The 24871-nt window shown below is 44.6% G+C and overlaps 1 long non-coding RNA gene across 2 annotated transcripts in view; it reads left to right on the top strand.

Moving 5' to 3' along the window:
- The first annotated feature begins 1380 nt into the window (after positions 1-1380).
- The window catches only part of LOC115393996 (uncharacterized), a 39645-nt gene continuing 16154 nt past the window's right edge, over positions 1381-24871 (top strand). For both annotated transcript variants that reach the window (XR_003931993.1, XR_003931992.1), the window contains exon 1: positions 1381-1422. This is a non-coding gene — a long non-coding RNA (uncharacterized LOC115393996). The remainder of the gene's footprint in view (positions 1423-24871) is intronic.

Below are 24871 nucleotides of genomic sequence, written 5' to 3'. Positions count from 1 at the left end.
TGCAGCTCCACTTTGGATCTAAATTTCTCCCGAAGCACTGTTCGGATCAGAAAAGCATTCGGGGTGAGAATATTGTTCTACTTCATTCGAAAACAGCGTGAAAACTGTTTAAACTGAACTTATCCTTTAAATCTTGTTGACAGCACTGCCAGGTCTTCATCTTCCCATTCAACCACCAGGCCCGCTCCAGTACTGATACAAAGTCTTCCCCAACAAGCTTGTAAAACAGTTCTAAAACCACTATATTCATTTTATAAAAGCGCCATAAAAATTCACGATAATAAAAAGCGTTCACACCACCACTGCTCAGTGCTTCAGAAATATAACATGTTGAGTCTTGAGAATATAATCATACATGCTAACCTCTGCCTGCTTTTTAAAGGTCTAATACACTATTTTCTCGAAAAGACGAAGCCCCACGTCTGTTACTCACTTTATGAACAACGCGCATGCGCCAGACCATCCGCCCGGCTCTCCTGCTTCTCCCAGGAAACGCGGAAGTGTAATCAGAGGATTAAATTAAAATATCGATCTGCAAGAATTAAGTATAATTACCGTGGCCGAATACACTATGCTGAAAACATGTAGGTGGTATATAAAATAAACAAACAAAACTTGATCATCGCATTTCCAAAAGTATTAAGTCCAAATATATTTGCTTTTTATTTATTTGCGTTTTGTTGTTGTTTTGTCAAAACTACGAGAACAATCTCTTGCTAAAACACTTATTTTGAGTTGTGAATCGTTACACTTTCTCCCATGTCCACCAACAGTCAGTATCACCGTCTCTAATGTAATAATTGCAGGTTGAGCGCATACAGTCTCCGACTTTCGGGGACCACGCCATCTTTAGCTCATGAAAAAGATTTCTTTTCACTCTCCTCAACACCAAAAGTTCTCCAGGTGAAATCGGCACTGTGACACATTCTGAGCATCATGAGATGAGTGACATGAGTCATGGCTCGGTCGTCACGTGACGCACTTTGCACCAATACTGTTCCTTCTTTCTGGACATGAACTTCATGCTCCGCATGTTTGTTGGAACAGCTGGACTCAGGAGGAGAAAACCAAGAGAAGTTAAGATAAGATAAAACTTTATTGATCCCACGGTGGGGAAATGTCACTGTTACAGCAGCCCAGAAGAAGAAGTATCACAGTATCAAAGTATAATTCTTCAGCTCTCAATGACTTCAACATCAGACTTTGTCTCTAATCTCACTTCTTTCTCTCTTTATTCAGGTTGTGGGGCTGCAGTTTGTCAAAGATCAGCTGTTCTTCTCTGGCCTCAGCTCTGAAGTCCAACCCCTCCCTCCTGAAACATCTGAAACATCTGGACCTGGGTGGGAACCAGCTGCAGGATTCAGGAGTTGAGCAGCTGTGTGGTTTTCTGGAGAGTCCACTCTGCAGTCTGGAGACTCTGTGGTCAGTTGACTGTCTGTTACTGTTGTAGAAGGAGAAATGTTTGTCAGCAGCTGTGATCTGAGACTCTGATCCTGCAGTGAGAGAGTGGACTGAGCTCAGCAGCAGGTTCCTGATGTGTGTGTGGACATGAGGAGGTGTGTGACTGTTGTGTTGACGTCGATCAGTCAAACTTTATTTATAAAACACTTTTCATACTTTAAGCAGCACAAAGTGCTGAAAACAAGCTCCAACCATGACGGGACGACAACTAAACAAAGGAAAACCGAAACAGAGAACCCATCCCTTCAACACTCCATATGCAGACACACGCAATTACACACACACACACACAGTGGGGAGATCTGGCAAGGCACTGAGGATTGTGGAAAACAGCACAGTTTGGGTCGTCCACACTGGGAGGGGTCACAGGTCATGACTGTCGGGGGCGTCTGCACCCGAGGTGGGGAGCCCCCCAATCAGCCGGGCCAAAGGGCCCCATGGACCCCCCAACATACTGGACCCCCTGAGGAAACACTGGGGTAATAAAAGTATAAAAAAACAAAGGACAAAATGAAAGACCTAAATTAGGATAAATAAATGGAAAACTGAAATAGTAAAATGACCTAAAATTTACATCAAAAATAAAGCAAAATATTCAGCAGCAACATAAAATAGGAATCATTTAAAAGGTCAATTAAAAGCCTGTTTAAAAGGTGAGTCTTTAACCTTCTTTTCAAACTCCCAGCAGTCTCTGCAGTCCTGAGCTTCTCCAGCAGGCTGTTCCACAGATGGAGGCCATCGTGGCTAAAAGCTGCCTCACTGTGAGTTTTTGTTCTTCTTCTGATGTGGATCAGAGGAGCTGCTGGAGGAGCTCAGGATCCACGAGAGTCGATGTGGTCAAAGCTGATCAGATCAATAAGATGGAGCAAGGCCGTTAAGACATTTAAAAAGTAGTTAAAGAAGCTTAAAATCCACCCTGAAGCAGACAGGGAGCCAATGCTACGACTTTAAAGCTGGTGTCATGTGGACCCGCCCTCTGGTCCTCATCAGCAGGTGTGGCTGAGTTTTGCATGAGGATGATGTGAGTGATGAAGATCCACAACAACAGAACAGCTCAGTGATCAGGACACAGTAATGTGGAGCTGCTCATTTCTCCATCAACACATCTGGTTGGTTCCTCCTCATTGATTCTGCTGCTTTCTCTCTTTATTCAGGTTGGATAACTGCAGTTTGTCAAAGATCAGCTGTTCTTCTCTGGCCTCAGCTTTGAAGTCCAACCCCTCCCACCTGACGTGGCTCGACCTGAGAATCAACAAACTGCAGGATCCAGATGTGCAGCAGCTGTTTGATCTTCAGCAGAGTCCAGACTGCAGCCTGCGGGCTCTATGGTCAGTAGATGGTTGGAGTGAGTCCATGCTGCTTTCAGCAGGTTTGTACTAAACACAGTCAGTGTGAGAACAAAGATCCAGTGTTTGACTCTCAGTGAGGCTGTGAGAGGAGAACGCTGAGCAGCTTCAGGATTGGACAGCAGAGGACACACAGTCAGCCAATCAGAGGAGCCACAGGCTTGTTGTGTTGGTGTGACAGTGGTGGTCCTTCATGAGCTCTGAGCTGCTGACTGCTGCTCTGAACAGGACTGAAGTCCTCGCTGCTTCACAGAGACTCTGATCATCTCCTCTCATCTCTCTGCAGGTGGAACTGAGAGCAGAGAGGAAGCTGTGTGTCCTGAAGATCTACTGAGGAGAGCAGAGCTTCATCCAGACTGAGTGACAGAGGAACCACCAGAAGATCTGCTGAGTGTCAGTGGAGCAGTGTGAAGAGCTGAGAGAGTCCAGCATCAAACCAGAGTTCCTCTGGATGTGACACAGAACCATCAGTGTGTGGACTGAACCTTCAGAGGACAATGGGACTCTGTAACCTTCAGAGAGTGAACTGGTCTGTGTGGAGTTTCTCAGCTTCTGTAAAGTGGACCAGGAGCTGCTCAACACTCCATCAAGCTGTTCACCACCTTCACCTCCATCAGCTGAGGATTTGTCCACAGCACAGAGAGTGAGCTGCATGAACAGAGACACTTCCTGTTCCGGTCGGCTCTGACTGTGTCTTGAAAGTGAAATGAATTCTCCGCTGTGTGTCGGTCACACTGAGCGATCTGCACCGTCACACACCGGTCAGCAGGCTGCTGCAGCTGCTTTGTACAGTGTGGCTGTGGCCGACTGGTCCCATCAGGACTCAACATGTCTCCTCTGAGAACCGTCCACAATTAATCGGGGAGGATCAGGTTGCTCCTGCTGCTGCTCAACATGATCTCAGGTGGTCCACACTGTACAGAGTTTGATAACTCAGCCTTTAAAACCACTTTCTGTCCTTCTGGTCTCTGTGAACTAATGTTTGGAGAATCTCAAGTCTTTGAAGTCATAGTAAGCCAAAAATCTTTAGTTTATTTTTCAGGATCACCTGAATTGTCACATTGTGTGTGCCACACACATAACAAACTTCACACACACCTATTTTAGCTCTCATCCTATTTCTAGTAGAGATGGTCTGATCTGAGATTCTGGATCAGTATCAGATCCAATATGGACCAAAACGGCTGCATCAGATATCAGAATGTTTGGTTCAGAAAATGTCTGAAACACTCCATGAGCCCAAACTGTCCAACAACAGTCCAACTTCACTTCGTTCCACATGGAAACACAGCTGAGCTGCTGTGAGCCTGAGTTTTCATCTCTGATCAGAACTGAGAGAAACTGATGTCTGCTGTGTGAATTATCTTGTCAGGATTTGGTCGGTTTTATGTTATCAAACAAAACATGACTCCACTTCTTTCATCAGATGTGTTTATGGGAGCCTTTTATGTTCACTGTTGGCAGGTCATTGACTTTTGTTAATATTTGTTGTTGCATTCTTTGGACACATGGTGGCAGTAATTAGACAGGTTGTACATGTGGAGGTCAAAGGTCACGGGAAGAGGAGGGCACACAGTTGTGACCAGAGCAGGAACAGACGACCAGAGCAAAGATTTCCAACTGTCTCCAGGAAAACCCCGGTATGATCATCATCTGCTTTCATCAAATAAACCATCAACTAAACTGCAAGTAGACTGACTGGAAGTTCTGGTTTTAGGTCTGTACTGGTTCACTGCTGCTCCACATGTGTAGTCATGGCAACAACTGGACTATGGAACATTGAGGAATACCGAGGAACCTTCAGCTCCTCCAAAGTTTCATCAACATGAAACCTTTTCTCATTGAAGTTTGAATGAAGGAAGCTGCAGAACCAGAGACCTCCTGCAGGGGGCAGCAGAGCTCCTGAACTGTGTTTTTAACATGCAGTCTGACAGTGACCCACAGGGGGCGCCCTCAGTATGCTGCAACCAGCAGCACGATGGGAAACCACAGTGGGAGGATGGATGGACAGATAGATGAATAAATGAAAATATTTTGATGAATCCTTCAAACAAATTAGTTGGAGAACAAAAGCATTTCCATGAATATTGACTGTGAAGACAGAGATACAGAGAAGGAGAAGCTCTGTGGTGCAGTGGTTCACTCTCCTCTCACACTGAGACTGTTCTGGGTTTGAGTCTGTCAGCCTGAAAGAGCAGCAGGAAATATAACTGTAGATAATATTGTGCGTGTTGTGATGAAAAATGTATCCCAGCTGTTTGATGCTGTTTTCAGAATTCATGGTTTCAAATCAATATTGTTTTATTTTTATAGTTTCTGCTGAAATGGTGAAAGTGACATTGTAGTAAAACACCCAAAAAGTATCTGATACTTTGAGAAAAGTCCTTTAATACTTGAATTTAGAGAAGCTCTGAATTTAGTTGTAATCCAGCAGAAGTCAAGTCATGCAACAGTCGTTGGACTTGAGTCCATTTTCATCTCTTTCATCTCAGAGTTTCATCAACAGCTGGATAAATGTAGTGATGATGAGTGACTGTAACCTCAGCTGTGGAAGGAACTCAACAGGTCTCACATTAATCCACTGCATTAATCACATTAATAATTGTTGGTTCCAGTTCTACTTTGACGCATTAATGTTACTGTTGTCAATTAAATGGACAGTGAAACTGCTGAAAATCTATATCTCTATTTATCTCCCTTTCCCTCTCTTTTTAAGCAAACTTCTACTGAAATGAACATGAAATTGGTTTAATTTTCATGAAAATTGTTTTTAATTTGATCACATCATATGATCCCACGATCCAAATGTAAGTAAATAGTTGTTGTCAAGTTATTAAATATTTGCTGAGAAGTTCATTATTTTAAACCTAAAAGAAGATTAATTGTGACAAAAGTCAAGATATTAGCCTGAACATTCATCTGAAGTTTGAGGAAAATTTAGCAAGAAAATATTTTTAAGTAATTTAAAAGTCACAAACACTTAGAATTTGTGAAAATTAAGTTTAAATAAATAACTCAAATGTTTTTTAATGTAGTTTGTTTCCTTTCAAATAGAGTAAAGGACCACAAGTTTGGAGGGCGGGGCTAGCCCATCGCTAGTTCCTGGTTCCTGAGCCAATCAGATGTGAGTTCCCAAGGTTGGTCAACAAGAAGCAGCGTTTGGTATTTGATGTCACCAACATCTTCAGCTCCAAACAAATTCACGATACTTTTGCAACTGGCTGCGAAAAACATCTTCACTCGACTGAGTGAAGTGAGATGAGTTTAGCTGGAGCTACGTTCTCCGTTCTCTTCTAAACTGGCAACCTGAGCAATACTCTCTGAAGGAGGGGTGGAGTCGGAAGAACAGTCTCTGGTTTTAAACTGGACTGAAGTTCTGATTTGAAACATTCTGAGTCAATAGAACCAAGAGCAGAACAAATCAGAGCGGGCCGGGTGCGAGGCAAATGACCGGGCCCTTTACCACAAATAATAAAGCTCATGATAACAATCATTTTCCAACATACACATGACCGCAACAGCAGGGCTGATGAACTTCAGCACCACGGAGAGCGACCGTATCATTTTGAAGTTGATCAAACGGAAATGAAGTCTAAAAAACCAAGAGAACAACAAAAACATGGTCACTAATGACAAAACTACACAAATTCACAGCAATTCAGCACCACGGACAGCGACCACATCATTCTGACACCCACTTTAACTGATTCAACTGAGAGCCTGTATCAGTCGCTGTAAAGTTTAATGAAACTGGCACAGAGGTCCACATGGTCGCTGACAGTTTCAATATGAAGAACTATCGACCTACTCACCACTATTTGAAGGTCATACAATGAGCCTTGCGCTCCGTGAACTCGTCCACGTTGCTCATATGTCCTTTTTCTTTGCTCTCTCATTCTCAAATCATGGGAGGGCCCGCCGTCTCCAGCTCCCTTGAGCCGTGGTGGAGGCCCGGCTCCCTTAAAGGAGCCAGATCATGCTTTTCTGAGCCTGCCAAAGTCAGCTACAGGCAATTATAGCCTATTTTAGCACCTGTGGTACATATACTATATAACAAAATATTATAAATTCTATATGCCTTGTTTTTAACACTGAAGTCCAAACAACTGGACTTCACTGAACCATGCCTCTCCACATATTGGTAACTCTCATGTTGTCATGTGATGAACTGGCAAGATAAACAGCATGTCCATGATGACCACAAATTTCAAGAGGAGAAATTACATTTCAGTAACTTTCTGGTTCAAATCGTTTCAGCAGTGCCTGTAAATTCACACAGTTCCAACTGAATTCTCTCCATATTTCCATATTTGATCATATCTGATGTGATGTTCGTGGTTTTATGTTTGTGGCTCTTTTCTGTCCTCTCCCTGCTCTGTGTGCTGAGATTTAGACATATGTTCTCATGTTTGAGGCTTTTGTTGCTCTGAAGCTTTAAAATCTCCAAAATGTTTCCACATGGGAGATTTTATTTTATTGTTTTTCAATCTGAATTCAACACATTTTCTGGACGTTTCTGATCTTTTTGTGGAAATAATCTACCTGTGATTGTAAATGAGCACATTTCAGATTTAATTTCCACTCTTTTCTCTGACATGATAAAACCTGATCATAATTCCACACAACAGAATTGACTTGATTTGCTGTCAGATTGTGTCCATTTTTATCCCTTTCCTCCACGACCAGCTCTGTGTCTTGTATTCTTCCGTCATATTTGTTCATCTCAGAGTCTCCCTGCAGCTTTAAAGCTCAAAAATCTTTCTCTGGGAATGAAGTGGATGTTTTTAATAACACATATTGACACTTTTATTCCATTTTTGGAGTCTTCTCAGGGACGTTTTCCATTCTTGGGCCCAGATTTCCACATTTCTAACCTACTTTTCCTCTGAATTCTGATCAAATCTGATAATTCTTGTGATAAAATACATCATACACCATCTGTTCACATCTTGGAGACTGTCTGCAGTCTTCATTGTGGACTTAAATATATCTGAAGCGTTTCTGAAGTCCTTTTAAACAAAGAAATGTCTTTTTAAGTTGAAATATTCTACTTGAAGTTGTAAATACGAACATTTCAGACTTCATTTGGACTCTTCTCTTCCTGATACAATTTAAATGTTGATGATGTTTTGTCAAGATTCCAGGAATATTCATGATTTGCTGCTTCACTATTGGACTTTTTTTCCATTTTTGGCCCGTTCAATATCATGTTTTCTCATGATCGAAGCTTTTTGGAATATTTTTGCTGCTCTTCCGTGCTCTCACTAGAGTGGTCACAGTTTGCCTCATCGCAGCTAAAAATGTTTTCATTGTGATCTCAGCTCTCCGATCTTGAATAATAAAAGAATGATGAGAAATTTGACGGTTTAAAACAGGAACTTGTATTTATTACAGGCTGTTACAATAATTTCTTTATTTACTGCTTTACTCTGTGGAGTCAAAAGCAACAACAACAAAAAAACAGAAAAGGAAAACGTTAATGAGCTGCATGAGGAAATACCTTCCACTAGCAGCCTGGAGTTAATGTGGCTGCTGTCTTTAATCACCAACTTGTTTCACAAACTGTCTTTTAAGGCAAATGTGTGTGAAATGTGGAAAGTAAATTCTCTGAAACTATTTTTCCGCTTTCCGTTATTTAACAACTTAGTAACATTTCAATTCTGTGAATCACTGCTTCTTCTTTGAAACGAACATGAAGAAGTGCTGACTGTGCATATTTATCAATGTTTGACGAGACCTCTGATCTGAAAAGAATGTCATTTTTACTCTGGGGCTCGAACGCATCGCGGCACAGAGCAGAGTGGTCAGCAGCAGCGTCCTTCACACTCCCGCTGTGAGCAACACAATCCCTGAACAGAAGGATGATGAGGAAACAAGACAAACGCAGAACAGTAAACAGCCACGCTGAACCCAGGAATCAAACCTACTGGAACAAAGCCGCTGATGGACATTTCCTCTCAGAACTGAACTGTCCGTCACTGACAGCCTCCCGTTCTGTCTGAGACGCTCAGCGGTTAAATCTCCTTTCCACCACCTCAGAAGTTGAGATTCTTGATGGTGGAGGATGAACCAATCGTCCAAAACTCACAAGTTCCCCAGTGGCTAACAGCTAAGCTAAGCTGACTGAGACACTGATAGCTAAGCTAACAGCGTCCCTGAAAGCAGCAGGATGCTCACACAGCACAACACAACAGGTTATTGACGGACTCAGAGGTTTTCAAACAGGTGATGAAGGAAGGTTTGAAGGACCTGGATAAAAGTCAATGGAGGATCTTACTGCCTCCGTGAAACAGCTGCTAATGATTTTCAAAATCATCTGGAGCGACAGATGTTATTGTTCACGGGCCAGTTTTGTCCCACCAGTTGCCGCCGCTGATTTATGTGATGCTGATGGACGGCATCATGTACAGTAATACTCACTGGGTTGTTTCGGGGATCTTTTCTGAGGAATACTCCCTGCGGTATCGGGCCTGATTGACCCGGTTCATTGGGTTTCTCAGTGGTTCGGTCCAGACTTTATGCTGGTCTGATGCTGGGTCCAGGTTGTTGTGTTGTTGACGTTGTCTGGTTTGGTTGTGTTTTCCTGGGTTGGGTCCAGGTTTCCCCCCTCGGACCCCCTGATCTGCAGGTTCCGGGCGACTCGGAGGCGCCTCCCGGCTGCTGTGTGGTGGAAGCACGGTGGGACGGACAGATCTGCTGGGTGTGTGTCGTTAATCTGAAGTGATCCTCTCTCCTCTGAGAGCGCTGACTCTGGAAATCAGCTGAAATACTCTTAAAATTGACGCCGTCTAATATTTTACTGCTCACATCAGCACTGCTGGCTTTTCTTCCTTTAAATACTTCCTCACTTTGAGTAAAATATCCAGTTTATTACAGAAAAACTGAAACAGAAACTGAGGGACAAAATTATGGGAACATTTACATCACTGTTGGATTATTTGAAGGCTTGAACGTTGTCTTATTAGAGGCTCAAGTGTCATTTATGCTGCAGACCTCAGGGATATATGAAGACTCTGTGTAACCGCTTCAGTAGAGCCTCTGCTAAATCCTCCACATAAACTCGAATTACCCATCCAAGGGAGCTGAACACAGAGAGAAGTGTTCAGACCTCCAGGGCTGTGATTGGTCCTCTGCTGCTTCATGTTCAGAAACTCCACCGGTGATCCAGATGATGGAGGAGTGAACGTGTTCAGTCTGCCCAGTCATAATGCAGTCGACCGATATGCAGGATGAAGTTTCTCTGATCAAAAGTGTTTCCCTGCTGCAGCGATGTGTTTACATATCTGCTTTCTCCCCAAATTAGTCCTTTTGTTCTGTCCTGTACATTAGATGTTGGTCTAGCTGTATTAACAGAGCTCCCTGACAATGTCTTTTCCTTCTCTTTATTTTGATAAAACATCATGTTGCACGGCGACCAGCCCACTAAATATATTGCACTGTAATGGAAAATATCAATCAATATATTTGGCAGTATATTCCCTATATATGAGGTTTAATACAGTAGTTTATATTTTCCAGTATGTTACAATATACTGAAATCAGAAATTATTTGTAGATTTTACAAGATTCAGATTCAAAGATTTATTGTCATATGCACAGTAAAGAAACACGTTTCCCTGGGCAATGAAATTCTTACTTTGCTGCCCACAGTGGATGCCGAAAGCCAAAGTAAATAAATAAAAATGAGCTTTGGAGATGAAAGATAAATAAAGAAAAAAATAAATAGAATATCTGTATAATAGACAGAAACACTATAAGTATGGGCTAAATGCTATGTGCATAAATACGGCACTATAAAAATGCGTGCAGTGTGTGAAGACGATTAATATGAGGTGCAACTGATTCACATAAATAGTAGCACAGAAATTATTCATGTGTGCAGATTGTGGGTCAATGCCCATGAGGGGGGGCTATTGCTCAGTGGTTCAGGAGTCTGATGGCCGTTGGGAAAAAAGAGTTCTTAAATCTTGTGGTTCTGCACTTCACACTCCTATACCTCCGACCAGAAGGTAGGAGTGTGAATAGTCCATGCTGAGGGTGTGTGGGATCCCTAACGATAGAGGCAGCTCTCCTGTGGACTCTGCGATGATAGATGCTCTGCAGAGAGGGTTGAGGAGTCCTGGTAATCTTTGTGGCAGTCTTTACCACTCTCTGCAGGCGTTTGCGGTCCTTCACAGTGGTGCTTCCATACCACACAGTGATGCAGTTAGTCAGAGTGGACTCAATAGTGCAGCTGCAGAAGTTGCTGAGGATTTTGGCTGACATACCAAATTTCCTCAGTCTCCTCAAGAAATACAGCCGCTGTTGAGCCTTCTTCACCACCTGTGTTGTGTTAAGAGTCCATGTGAGGTCGTCACTGATGTGAACCCCAGGTATTTAAAGCTGCTCACTCTCTCCACCTCAAGGTCCCGGATAAACAGTGGCTGGTGGGGTCTCCTCTTCTTCCTCATGTCCACTATCATCTCCTTAGTCTTGTCTGTGTTGAGGTTGTTGTCTCCACACCATGTCACCAGATTGTCCACTTCCCTCCTGTAGGCCGCCTCATCACTGCCTGTGATACAACCAATCACGGCAGTGTCGTCCGCGAACTTCAGGATGATGTTCTCTGGGTGGGATGTGACGCAGTCATGGGTGAACAGGGTGTAGAGGATGGGGCTGAGAACACAGCCCTGCGGGTTCCCAATGTCGGTGCTAATGCTAGCTGAAGTTCGGTTACCTATCCTGACATTTTGGGGCCTGCCAGTCAGGAAGTCCAGGAGCCAGTTACAGAGAGCGGGGTGTAGCCCGAGAGATAACAGTTTGTGAGTGAGTTTGTGAGGGATAACTGTGTTGAAAGCGGAATTATAGTCAATAAACAGTATCCTGACGTAGGAGTCTTTATTTTCCAGGTGGGAGAGGGAAAGATGGAGTGCGGCGGCGATAGCGTCAGAGGTGGACCTGTTAGGCCTGTAGGCATACTGCAGAGGATCTGTGGTGTCTGGAATGCTGCTCTGAATGTGAGGCAGTACCACTCTCTCAAAACACTTTATAATGATTGAAGTGAGTGCTACTGGCCTGTAGTCATTCAGGCAGGAAGGAGGATTCTTCTTGGGGAGGGGAACGATGGTGGTGGTTTTGTAGCAGGTCGGGACAGTGCATTGGCTGAGGGAGAGGTTGAAGATGGAAGTGAAGACATCAGCCAACTGATCAGCGCATGTTCTGAGGGCCCGCCCGGGATTACTGTCTGGACCTGGGGCTTTGCGGGGGTTGATCCTCCTCAGGGTTTTGAGCACCTGGGCTGATGAGATGATTGGCAGGGGGGAAGAGAGTTGAGTGTTTGAGGTCTGCATATGCTCTGTAGAAGTGAAGTTCGTGGTGTCCTCAAAGCGAGTGTAAAATGCATTGAGATCATCTGGAAGATTGTCTGATGATCTGATGGCGGTGGAGCTGGAGCTGGTCCTGAAGTCAGTGATGTGATCCAGACATTGCCACATCCTCCTGGAGTCGGCAGTAGAGTAGAAGCCCTCCGTCTTCACTCTATATTGCCTCTTGGCCGCTCTTATGGCCTTTTGCAGTCTGTACTGCGCAGCCTTGTACTCCGTCTCCTCGCCAGATCTAAATGCAGCAGAGCGAGCGCGCAGCAGGTGCAGTACTTCGGTGTTTATCCAGGGCTTCTGGTTGGGGAACTTCCTGACTTGTGTAGTGGGTATAATGTTCGAAACACAAGTGCTAATGTACCCACTCACATGGTCAGCATAGTCATCTATACTGACAGAAGAGTCCTCCCGAGTAGCTGCAGCTCGAAACACATCCCAGTTTGTAGTGGCAAAACAGTCCTGCAGAGTGCGCACAGCCTCTGGCGTCCAAAGTTGAACCTGTCTGATAACAGGATTTGACTGTAGTTTTTGTCTGTAGGCCGGGTACATGAACAGAGAAATATGGTCCGAGTCTCCGAAGGGGGGGCGGGGTGCTGCCTTGTATGCATATTACTGTAGACATGGTCCAGAATGTTCTTGCCACGGGTGGGGATATCTACATGCTGGTAGTATCCAGTGAGTACAGTCCGTAAGTTGCACTGGTTGAAATCGCCACCGACAATAAGAACAGCATCGGGATGAGCCGTCTCCAAGTCACTGATGATGCTGTGGAGTTTATTGAGTGCCGCCGTGTAGTCGGCCTGTGGGTGGATGTAAGCAGCGACCAGATACACACACGTGAATTCCAGAGGTAGATGAAAGGGACGACATCTTAATAGTAAAAACTCCAGATCTGGTGAGCAGTGTTTATCTACAGTCCGTACATCTCTACACCACGAGTTGTTTACAAAGATGCACACTCCGCCTCCCGTTGTCTTACCGGAGGCTGGAGTCCGGTCTCCCCTGTGCAGCGAATGCGTCTCCAGCTGAATGGCGGAGTCCGGGACGCTTTCTGACAGCCAGGTTTCAGTGAAGATATAAACGCAGCACTCTTTTATTTCCCTCTGCGATGTAGTCCTAGCTCGCAACTCGTCCAGTTTGTTCTCCAGGGATTGCACGTTCGCTAGCAGTAGGCTGGGTAGCGGTGGTCGGGTAGCGCGGGCTTTTAGCCTGGCGTGGAGCCCGCCTCTCTTGCCTCGCTTATGGCGCCGTCTGCGGCTCACCTTCCTGGGGTCGGCGTACTCGCTCGAGGTCGCTGCTTTGGGTCTTTCCTGGGTGTGGCGGCGAACAATGGACTCCAGGTCTGGCGGAATATTCCCATCAAACTTGAGATGGTGAAAGTTATGGATGTCCAGTAATGCCTGTCTGCTATATGTCTGCAGTGCATGGCATTTGTGCACTGCATCCAGGAAAAGCAAGAAAATAAAAAAGTGAAAAAAACGGCATCCAGGTGCGGAGCTCACAAACACGTCTCCCGCGTAGGGCGCCATGATAGCACAATATATTGTTTAGAAATACATTGGTAAATATGTTTTCCTTTCATTTGAGTAACTAAAACTGTTGCAAGGTCACAAACACCTGCAGAATAAAACACGTTGGCACCTGAAGATTGATAGAAATGTCAGGCGTATATCTTTACCAATCAAAACAGGATCGTAACAACCCACATTTAGTTTGATCAGTAATCTGATCGAAGGTAATCGAGGTAGTGGATAACCACAAATTTCTGGGTGTTCACCTAAACAAAAAACTGGACTGGACCGACAACACCCATGCTCTGTACAAGAAGGGCCAGAGTCGTCTCCATCTGCTAAGGAGGCTGAGGTCCTTCGGAGTGCACAGCACCCTCCTCAGAACCTTTTATGACTCCGTGGTAGCTTCTGCTATCTTCTACGCCGTGGTCTGCTGGAGAGGGGGCAGCAAGGACAGAGACAGGAAGAGACTCAAAAAACTCAACAGGAGAGCGAGCTCTGTCCTGGGCTGTCCACTGGACTCCATAGAGGAGGTGGGGGAGAGGAGGATGCTGAATAAACTGACATTTATCAGGAACAACTCCTCTCACCCCCTGCACAACACTGTGGGGTCTCTGAGCAGCTCCTTCAGCAGCAGACTTTTACACCCGCGGTGTAGGAAGGAGCAACACCGCAGGTCATTCATCCCAGCTGCTATCAGACTCCACAACAGCCAATTAGTCTGAAAATCTGGCACTTTAGTGTACTCAATGTGAAATGGCACCTAGTCACCTTGGCATTAATATGTGCAATATGAATCTATTTTTATATTTTTATATTTTTATATTCTATTTTTATATTCTGTCGTATGTTGTTTTTGAGCAATAGGATTATTTCAGTGTAACACTGCCTGAAATCGTTGCCCTTCTTGCTGCTGTATACATGTGAATTTCCCCGCTGTGGGGTGAATAAAGGCTAATCGTCATCATCATCATCATCATCATCAATCTGAGCTGATACCTCAACACGGACTTGTAGCTCCGCAGCAGTGAAGCACTTTCTATAGAGGACACTTCAACTGGACACCTGTCTCCTCTTCGTCTCCCACCGCTTCTGAGGACACAACAGCAGCTGACAGCCTCCTGCCATCTGTTTTTTTATATCATTTTCCTGCCTCCTTCTACCCCACAACCACTTCTGCTTCAGTCTCTGTTAAATTTTCCGTGTCTTCTCTGCCACGATTCATTGTAAGTCCATTGATCAGCAGGCAGAAGATTCAAGATTCAGGAGGTATTTCCATTGACCGAAGATGGTCGAGAGTGGGCGTGTCCAGGGCGGGACACAAGGAGAATCCATCAGCTGCTCTCCAAGCCAGCTGTGAGTTCTAAAGCGATGACCGTGAGCAGGAGGGCATGTTTTGTTTCTGAATCTGACTTTCTTTTGGCGGAGGTCGACTTTTCGTCTGCATCCTGCACCATGTTTTGGAAATGAGGCCCCAGGTGAGTTCCAAACGACAGGTGACGTGACGACAAGACGGAGAAATACTTCAGCATGAAAGACCTCCAGGAAGATTGAAACTGGATGTTTTCATGATGGCAAGAATGAAAACCAGCAAGTCAGGACCAGGAATGGTGGAGGAACAAGACATGCTGGGGTGGAAAGGACAACTGCTGCTTAAATGTTGGAAAATTGACTATAAATGTGTCAATTTTGTGTGAAATTGTATTGATATGGCCTTAAATAAATAAAATAAGAAAGAAAGAAAGAAATGGGAAAGGATCTAGTTTTCCCAGACGGACGCTCAACAAAGAGGTGAGCTGAGGACTTTGCATTTGACATCTGTGATTTTTAAAGAAAGAAGGTTCAGTTAGATGATACTGTTGACAGACGACATGAACAAACCAAACTGAAGCTGCTTTGATTTTACATTTACATGATAGAAGAATGTCATTTGATAGATCAGTCCTGAGAGCTACTTTGTGCCATGTGTGTGTTTTTTTCCACACTATTAAAATTTCTTGTGACTCATGTGTTTCTGACTGTGGTTTTATTTGTTGCTGCTGACGACAACATTAAAACCTTCTGTTTTTCTTATTTGTTCACAGATTCAACATAGATCTGAAAGACAAAGAGCAGTGTCTGAGACTGCAACAGCACAAGCTCCAGGTCGGTCACATCCCTCTCAATAAACCCCAACAGGCCAAAGGCAGGGCACAAACACAACCTCACCGGATCCCTTGTTTGAAACCACTGATGTGAGCGAGCAGCTCTCAGTCACTCCACACAGAAGCAGATGAGGCAGATTCAGTTCAGTGGGATGTGGAAGATGACCTTCGTGATGAGAACGTTGAGTAGATGGCCTCCTCTCCACAGTGAGGGCGTCACTCAGCTGATGTGAGAGCATAAGTCAGCAGAAGCATTTTGATCTAATTTAAGCAAATTTGGTGACTCTGATTTCTGAGTTCATCGTATTGTGGTGTGTGGAGGATGATGAGGTTTGACTTTCCTCACTCCTTCAGAGTGCAGAGGTGAATCCTCTGCAGGATTTCCATCTGCTGCTGCCTTCAGCTGATGACCTGACCACACTGGATGAACAGTCCACACACCAGGAAGCGGCTCAGACTGCACCAGTGAGATGAAACACACATGCTTTTATATCATTGTTAAAGCTGTTCTGATGTGGTCAGGATGGACTACTGCTTTTGAAATGAAAGCTTTTGTTATAAACTGGAGGTGTGTAGTTTGTGAGAAGGTCTCGTTTGAAAGCATTTTGGGTAAACAAAGGTTCCAGCTTTATTTTGGCCTTGACACAAACATGCTGAGTTTGGATTCTTTGGCTTCTTCTTCATTCACTGAGCCCTCTGTCTTGGTTGGATGTGTTTTGTTCTTCTAGCGTGGAAAGGAAAATACTCTGGATTTGTCCTCAAATTCAAGCAGCCATTTTTTCCCGTCAACCTCAACCAGCAGCCCAGGAAATCCACAGAGAGACGACGTGCTTCAGTCTGCAGGATGAAGGTTGTTGAAGGTCTTTTATCCGTATTCATGGACAGCAGCATCTTGAATCTGACTTTAAAAATGAACTTTGTAAATGAAGAAGCTGGAGAAGATGCTGGAGTATCAAGGGGAGTTTGCAGTGCATTCTGGGAGTGATTTCCTGAACAGTGTGAAGGGCAGATGGAGCGAGTTCCACGGCTGAGACCAGATGTCAGTGAGGCTGAGTGGGAAGCAGATGGGAGTGTCTGGGTGAGGGAGTGATCGGTCATGGTGTCCTGCCAGTGAGGCTTTCAGTGGATTTCAGTTCTTCCTGCATTAATGGAACTGACAGTGTTGATGTAGAAACTTTGATGGCATCATTTTCAACTATTTATCTCCTGTTGAGAGATCAGCTGTTGAGGAGGCTCTCCAGGATACAGTGGAGGAGGGTGATGATGAGGACAAGTTGCTCGTAAGTTTCAAAATGTCCAAAATGTTTCAGCAGAGGTATTTTTATCGTCTTCTCTGAATTCGACACATTTTCTGAACGTTTTTGGTCTTTTTGCGGAAATAATCAAGACTTTGAACACTTGGAGACGGATTCTACAATCTCATCAGCTGTTTGACCAGCCTGCTGGAACAAACAATGTTTTTAAATTACATGAAGTTCGTCTCTTCTCTTTATTTCACACTGCATCCAAAACACAGGATCTTATTCTGATAGGCTGATTCGTGTCTCACACTTCCTGCACTGTGAGGGTGTGATTTCAAACAAACACTGAGGAGGAGGAGCAGCTGCTCAACAGTCCAACCAGGAAACAAGAAGAGAAGAACTGAGTGAGTTCAGACTCTCAACTTCCAGTCGACTGTCAGAGGAGGAGGAGCAGGTGAGTGTTTGTCCAACGTTTGTCTTCCAATGTCAAAGTGTTTAGAACACAATAAATTGTCTGTGTGTGTTCTTGTACACACTCAATTGTGAGGACTAGAATGAGATTTTAACCAACAGAGTGAGGACATTGTTGACGGTCTTACTTTTCGAACGATCTTTTTGAGGGTGACGACTTGATTTTTGGGTTGGGGTTAGAATTTGTTTTAGGTTAGGTTTAGGGTATGGGTTGGGGTTTAGCTTTTATTTGTGATGGTCAAGGTTTGGGGAAGGGGCGAGGAAACGCATTATGTCACTGAGTGTCCTCACAACTACAGAAGTACAAAGTGTGTGTGTGTGTGTGTGTGTGTGTGTGTGTGTGTGTGTGTGTGTGTGTGTGTGTGTGTGTGTGTGTGTGTGTGTGTGTGAGCTTCAACTTTCAGACACAAAGTAAGAAATGTCTATTTCCCTTTTTCCTCAATCCTCAAAACCGCAGTGAGAGAAGTTTTGATGACTTTTGGATTCACTTCCTGTATTTTGAAGCTGGATGTTGTGAAACAAGCTGAGTGAGGAAGGAAAGAAGCCCCGTGTGGTCACAGTCTCCTGACAGAATAAACCTTTAACAGCTGATTAAGAAAATGCAACAATGTGACCTGAACCAGCTCTAATGGTCAGTTTTTACTCATTAGAAAAGTCTTAACCTTCAAAGTAGAGACTGTGTGAACCTCCATAACTGACACTGGGAGCTGGTTTCACATGAGAGAAGTCTGATCGCTGACAGTGAGTCTTCAACAGGTTTCACAGCTTTGTTCTTGTTGCTGGTTTCTCTCTCAGCCTGACTGAAGATGAGTGATGTGGGTGAAGAGGAGGACAGAGCAGAGTCTGTGGACAGGGACGAGACGCCAGCAGCTCCTGCAGAGTCCAGGTACAGAATCCACAAAGACACCAAACACAAGAAGAGATGCAGCTCTCAGTGTTTCTGTTGGCTCAAAGTGAGCTTCACTCATTGGACGAAGTGGATGATATCAAGAAGATCTATGAATGTCTAAAATATTGGACTGACAGTCAACATGGAGGCTCTGATCACGGCAACACAAGAACAAACACTGAGCTCAAGAGCCACAGAGGAAAGAGTCGACCAGAGTAGATCAGATCCAAGGAGCAGCTGTGAAAAGATGCTCCACAGACAGTCTGGAACACAGTGGAGTTTTCTAAATGAAAGAAATACAACAAAACAAAGCAATTCAGAATCTTAGGACTGAAGGACACTGAGTTGTTGGTTATTTGACAGATTAATAAACATCACAGAGAAAACCAGAGGGAGTCAGGATCTGGATCTCAACACCAAATAATCAGTAATCATGGACTTACCATTAGATGTTACAATAAAACGATACGTTGGTTGTTGTGATGGAGAGTGAAGGCAAAGTGGGACCGGAGGAGGACCGGAGAACTGTGTCCTCTGCAAACTTCACCAGGAGACAACTGGGTTGTGTGGATCTGCACTCATTGGTCTGAATGAAGAGCAGGAAGGAGGCAACCCTGGGTGGAGCCTGTGGAGGTGGTGAGGACGTCAGAGAGGTTATCGTTAATCTGGACCTGCTGGGTTCTGTTAGTGAGAAAGTCCAGGATCCAGAGTGTGAGCTGGCTGCACATGTTGGAGTTCAGGTGAAGTCTTTCTGCAAGGATGTGGGGCTGCAGAGTGTTGGAGGCAGAGGAGAAGTCAGCAACCAGGAGCCTGGCAGGTGTGTCAGGAAGCTCCAGGTGTTTCTGGATGGTGTGGATGATGAAGGCTTTGGCATCATCATCACCTTTGTGTCTTTGATCAGCAAACTGGAGCGGGTCTGGCTGCCAGTCGGTCATGGAGAGAATGTGTTGTTAGACGAGCCTCTCCATGGCTTTCATCACCTGGGAGGTTAATGCAATGGGCTGGAGGTCATTCAAGGTCATGGGAGGGCTCACCTTGGGAACTGGGATGATGGTGGAGAGTTTCCACCACTTGGGGACAATTCCAGTGGAGATGGAGGCCTGGAACAGGTTCTGGAAAACCCCCCCGAGCTGGTCGGCACAGAGTCTGAGAACCAGTCCACTGATGATGTCACCACCAGCTGCACTGTTGACCTTTGACCTCCTCAGGGCCTTCATGATGTTTCTGGTGAGGAAGACATGAAGACGCAACAGAGTTAATAGAGAGATATAAAAGAGAGGAAATCTTCAGGTCTCTCAATGTTGTAATGTCTGGATGGTCAAGATGATATTGGTTTAGCTGTCTTCTGTTTTGGTGTCTGATTTCTCGATGGGATTCACTGAAAAATGAGAAAAAAATTCAATTGGAGAAGAATTTGTGTTGAATGTAACAACAGAAAACGGGCATCACTTTCATCTTCATTGTTTCATTGTAAGTCCTTCGCTGCCAGCTGGTTTCAGATCAGCCAAACCCTCAATTTTGACTCATGTTTCAAGAATCAGAATATTTGAGTTCCAGGATTGTGTAAACACTGAAACTATCAAATGAAAGAGTAAACTCTCTTCTTTCATTTGGAAAAAAGCTGGTTTGTACCTTTTCGTGTTCTTTAGTAATCATCAGTACAACATCGGGTGGTTTCACCAAAAACACATCTCTCTGAGCAAAACATGGAGAAAACAAGTTTTTCTGAAAAACACATTTCAAGTTAAACAGTGACTCTGTTGGTCATATTTTTTTATCTCAAGACACTTCTAAACATCATCTCAACAGTAGTTTCCTTCTGTAAAACAAGGAAACACCACAGAGAAGGAATTTGACAGCAAAATCATCATTTATTCACAGATATACATGACAAGAATGTCAGAACTTTTCACAGTTTAGAAGCCTTTATGTGTTGGGATTTACATTTGGGTATTAGTATTACTAAAAGTATGGATTACCACAGGTAATTAATTGCTTTTATAAAATTGTTAATTTGAGAAAATTGTTCTTTAATGGTCATTACTTACCATGTGTATGTGTGTGTGTGTGCAGACCCACAGCAGAGTCTTCAGGATCCAGCAGGTTGTCTCTGAAGAGTGACTGGTCCAAATATCTTCCACCAACCTTCAGTGTTGAACCTGGACCTTCAGACACAAAGTAAGAAACTCTTTGTTTCCTGTTGTTTCCTCCAAACCAGAGTGAGAGATGTTTTGCTGACGTTCAGATTCAGTTCTTTATTCTGAATCAGTGTGAGAGTTGAAGCTGGATCTTTGTGTCTCTGCTGTGTGTCGTGTTGCTCAGAGTAAATGTTTCTTGGTGTCCACAGAGAGAAGAAGAGCAGTGATGTCTGTGAGGAGCAGCAGGACCAGGGTTCTTCATCAGGACTGCAGCAGCTTCTAGAAGAACATAAGAAGAGTCTGAGGAGGAGATGTGAACGTGTGACTGAAGGAAGTGATGAAGCAGGAGGAGGAAGCCTCCTCAACAGGATCTACACTGAGCTCCACATCACAGAGGGACTCAGTGAGGAGCTTCAGAGGGAACCTGAGCTGAAGCAGCTGGAGACAGCTTCCAGGAAGGAGAGCCTCCATCACACTGCCATCAGGGTTCAGGACATCTTCAAAGCCTCGGCCCAGCAGCTCAGACACATCCGAGTGGTTGTGACCAGCGGCGTGGCCGGCAGCGGAAAAACCTTCTCGGTGCACAAGTTCACTCTGGACTGGGCCGAGGGCCTGGAGAACCAGGATGTCAGTGTGCTGGTTGTTCTCTCCTTCAGGGAGCTGAACCTGATCAGAGAGCGGCCGTACAGTCTTCTCACGCTGCTCCATGTTTTCCATCCGGCGCTCCAGAAGCTGACGGCAGAGGAGCTGGCTGTCTGCAAGCTGCTGTTCATCTTTGACGGTCTGGATGAAAGCAGACTTTCTCTGGACTTCAGCAGCAAACGGCGGCTGGTTGACGTCTCCCAGCAGTCTTCAGTCACCCTGCTGCTCACTAACCTCATCCGGGGGGATCTGCTGCCCTCGGCTCGGGTCTGGATCACTTCCAGACCTGCAGCGGCCAATCAGATCCCTCCATCATGTGTGGACAGACTGACAGAAGTGCGAGGCTTCACTGACGCCCAGAAGGAGGAGTACTTCAGGAGGAGGCTGAGTGATGAGGAGCTGAGCAGCAGAATCATCTCCCACATCCAGACCTCCAGGAGCCTCCACATCATGTGTGGAATCCCAGTCTTCTGCTGGATCACTGCTACAGTTCTGGAGCACATGTTGAGCAGCGAGCAGAGAGGAGAGCTGCCCCAGACCCTGACTGACATGTACTCCCACTTTGTGCTGGTTCAGACACACAGGAAGAAGCTCAAGTACCATGAAGGACCTGAGACGGGTCCACAGGAGCTGACGGAGGCTGACAGGGAGCTTCTTCTGAAGCTGGGCAGGATGGCCTTGGAACATCTGGAGAAAGGAAACATCCTGTTCTACCAAGAAGACCTGGAGCAGTGTGGTCTGGATGTGACTGAGGCCTCGCTGTTCTCTGGAGTTTGTTCTCAGATCTTCAAAAGAGAGTCTGTGATCTTCCAGAAAGCCGTCTACAGCTTCGTCCATCTGACTGTTCAGGAGTTTCTGGCTGCAGTCTTCATGTTCCACTGTTTCACCAACAGGAAGACAGACGAACTGAAGACCTTCCTGAGACAGAAAAAGACTTTTCATGATAAAGTGTTGAAGTTATTAAGAAAGGATGATGGTGGTGATGATGCTCTGTCTTCTCAGGATGAGTTCCTGAAGAAAGTCCTGCAGAAATCCCTCAGAAGTCAGAACGGCCACCTGGACCTGTTTGTCCGCTTCCTTCATGGCCTCTCTCTGAAATCCAACCAGAGACTCTTAGAAGGTCTGCTGGGTCGGACAGAGATCAGTCCAGAAACCATCCAGAGAGTCATCCAGAACCTGAAGGAGATCAACAGTGATGAAATGTCTCCTGACAGAAGCATCAACATCTTCCACTGTCTGATGGAGATGAAGGACCTCTCAGTCCATCAGGACATCCAGACGTTCCTGAAGTCAGAGAACAGATCAGAGAGACTCTCTGAGATCCACTGCTCAGCTCTGGCCTACATGCTGCAGATGTCAGACCAGGTCCTGGAGGAGTTTCACCTGAAGAAGTACAAGACATCAGAGGAGGGACGACGGAGACTGATGCCAGCTGTGAGGAACTGCAGGAAGGCTGAGTGAGTCCACATGTCCTCATGATCAATGTCTCAGTGATGTTTGTAGAAAGTAGTTCCTGTAGTTCCTCTGTGGAGATGTTCCTCAATCAGGGCTCCATATTCAGGCCTGTCTGATCGTCCTGGAGAACAAAATATGTCGATCAGCTTGTTCAACCAGAGAAGTTGATCGTGCTGCAGAAGCTCCTGATGCTGTTTGGTTTAATAAGACCAGAAGACAAGCTGAACGTGCTGCCATGTCTTCTTAGTGTGTTTCTGTGGTAGAGTTACAGCGCCACCTAAAGGCCTGGTGTATGTACTGCAGTGTTTTTAGTTTTCATGATGTCCTGTGGATGAAGATACATGTAACCCCAACATTGTTCATACTGCAGGCAAATTTAGGCTGAAAGTTACTTTTATTCAACCAGCAAGTGTCTTTTTTTCCTGACTAGAAATGACTCAGGCTTCTTCCAGAAGTTAATAAGATGATGTACAAGATGCTCTGTTGTGGGAAAAATATTTCTCAGCTTTAACTTGGATTTGAACAAAAAGTGGCATGTCCAAAATTATCCATCCCCTTCTCAATAATCAATATAAAAACTTTTCTTAGCTGTTCAAGCAATCAAACTCTTCCTGGAATTGCTGAGCAGCTTGTTGCATGTCTCCACTGGGTTTTTTCCTCCATTCATTTTCAGCAGTGAGCTCCAACTCTTTCTGTTTGGAGGGTCTTTCCATCACTCTGATCTTCAGCTTCTTCACAGAATCTCAGTTAGATTCCAGTCAGGACTCTGGTGGGCCGCTGCAAAACCTTCATGTTTTGGTCCTCTCACCATTTATTCACCACTTTTTACTGAGATTTTTGGGTTGTTTTTGTGTTGAAATGTCCACTGGAGCCCATGGCCAGGTTCCTCTGCAGACTGTCTGATGTTGTTGTTCAGAATCTTGATGTGTTGCTCTTTTTTCATGGTGCAGTTCACTGTGATCAGGTTCCCTGGTCCACTGGCTGAACCCCCCAGAGCATTCAGTTCCCTCCACCATGTTTATCAGTGAGGAAGGTGTTCTTTGGGTTGAAAGTTTCTCCGTTTTTCCACCAAATGAAAGATAACTCATTGTGGCCAAACGATCCAGTTTTTCTTTCATCTGACCATAAAACAGAAGAGCAGCAGTCTTCTTTGTCCGGAGGAGCATTTCCAAAGGCCAAGCAGGCTTTTGTGTGTCTTCTGGTTCATTCATAATCCACGTGAAGCCGAGCAGAGTTCAGCAGCTCGGGGTGTCCTCGAACAAAATGACATTATTTTGTTCACACAGGAGCTTCTGGCAGAAGAAAGTCTGCGACCCCGACACCCTCGTCGGGCGCTAACTTTCTTCAGCTGGGTGGCCTGCAAAGTCTTCTGTGATTGGTCAGATTTCCCTGGTTTACCTCGGCATTCCCAGGTAAACCAGAGGTCAGCAGAGGTCAGTCAAATGGAGCTGACTGAAGAGACCGTGCTTTATTAAATGAAGCACAAAGCTGCACAGTTTTCCAACAATCACTCAGAAAGTCACCTGAATTCTTCTTCATGATTATTTAACTGTCCATGTGTGGATTTGTTAATACTCAGGACATTCATTCCATTCATGAATTCACATTTGTCAGCATTATTTATGAATTAATTACTTGTACCTCTTTTTGTTTCACCAAATGTTATTAATGTTCAAAGGAGAAGACCCTCTTTTGGTTATTTATACATTGAAAATGAATTCTGGGTTTGGATCGTGTTTGCAGACTGATTTTGTTTCATGGCTTTGATAACGATGTTTTTGAAAGATATTGGCTCTATTGTATATATTGCCAAAGATACCACAAACACTTTATATCCCCTGAACAAAATGTAAAAATACAGTTGTCAAATCTCGTCCTCACATCTGTCAAAGAAATGAATGAACCAGAATTAACTACTGAACAACTACTTGAACAGAGAGGGGAAGCCTGGTGGAGGAGAAGCCATTTATGTGGACACAAAACTAAAACTAATGCATAAAGTGGTGCGAAAAATCACAACAGCAAGGAAGTGTGTGAATGCATTACAGTTGAAATCTAGTTGGAAAAGAAAAGAAAGTGACAGTGAGCTGCATTTATGGATCACCAGGTTCTAATATATATAAATGACATCTTCAAGATCTCCACAACACTTTATTTTGATTTATTTGCTGATGATACAAATATATTTTGAACAGAGGAGAACCTGGAACAACTCAC

The sequence above is a fragment of the Salarias fasciatus genome, chromosome 9, assembly GCF_902148845.1.
Source record: "Salarias fasciatus chromosome 9, fSalaFa1.1, whole genome shotgun sequence".
In the NCBI taxonomy this organism is placed as follows: Eukaryota; Metazoa; Chordata; class Actinopteri; order Blenniiformes; family Blenniidae; genus Salarias; species Salarias fasciatus.
This window is presented reverse-complemented; position numbering and strand designations above follow the sequence as displayed.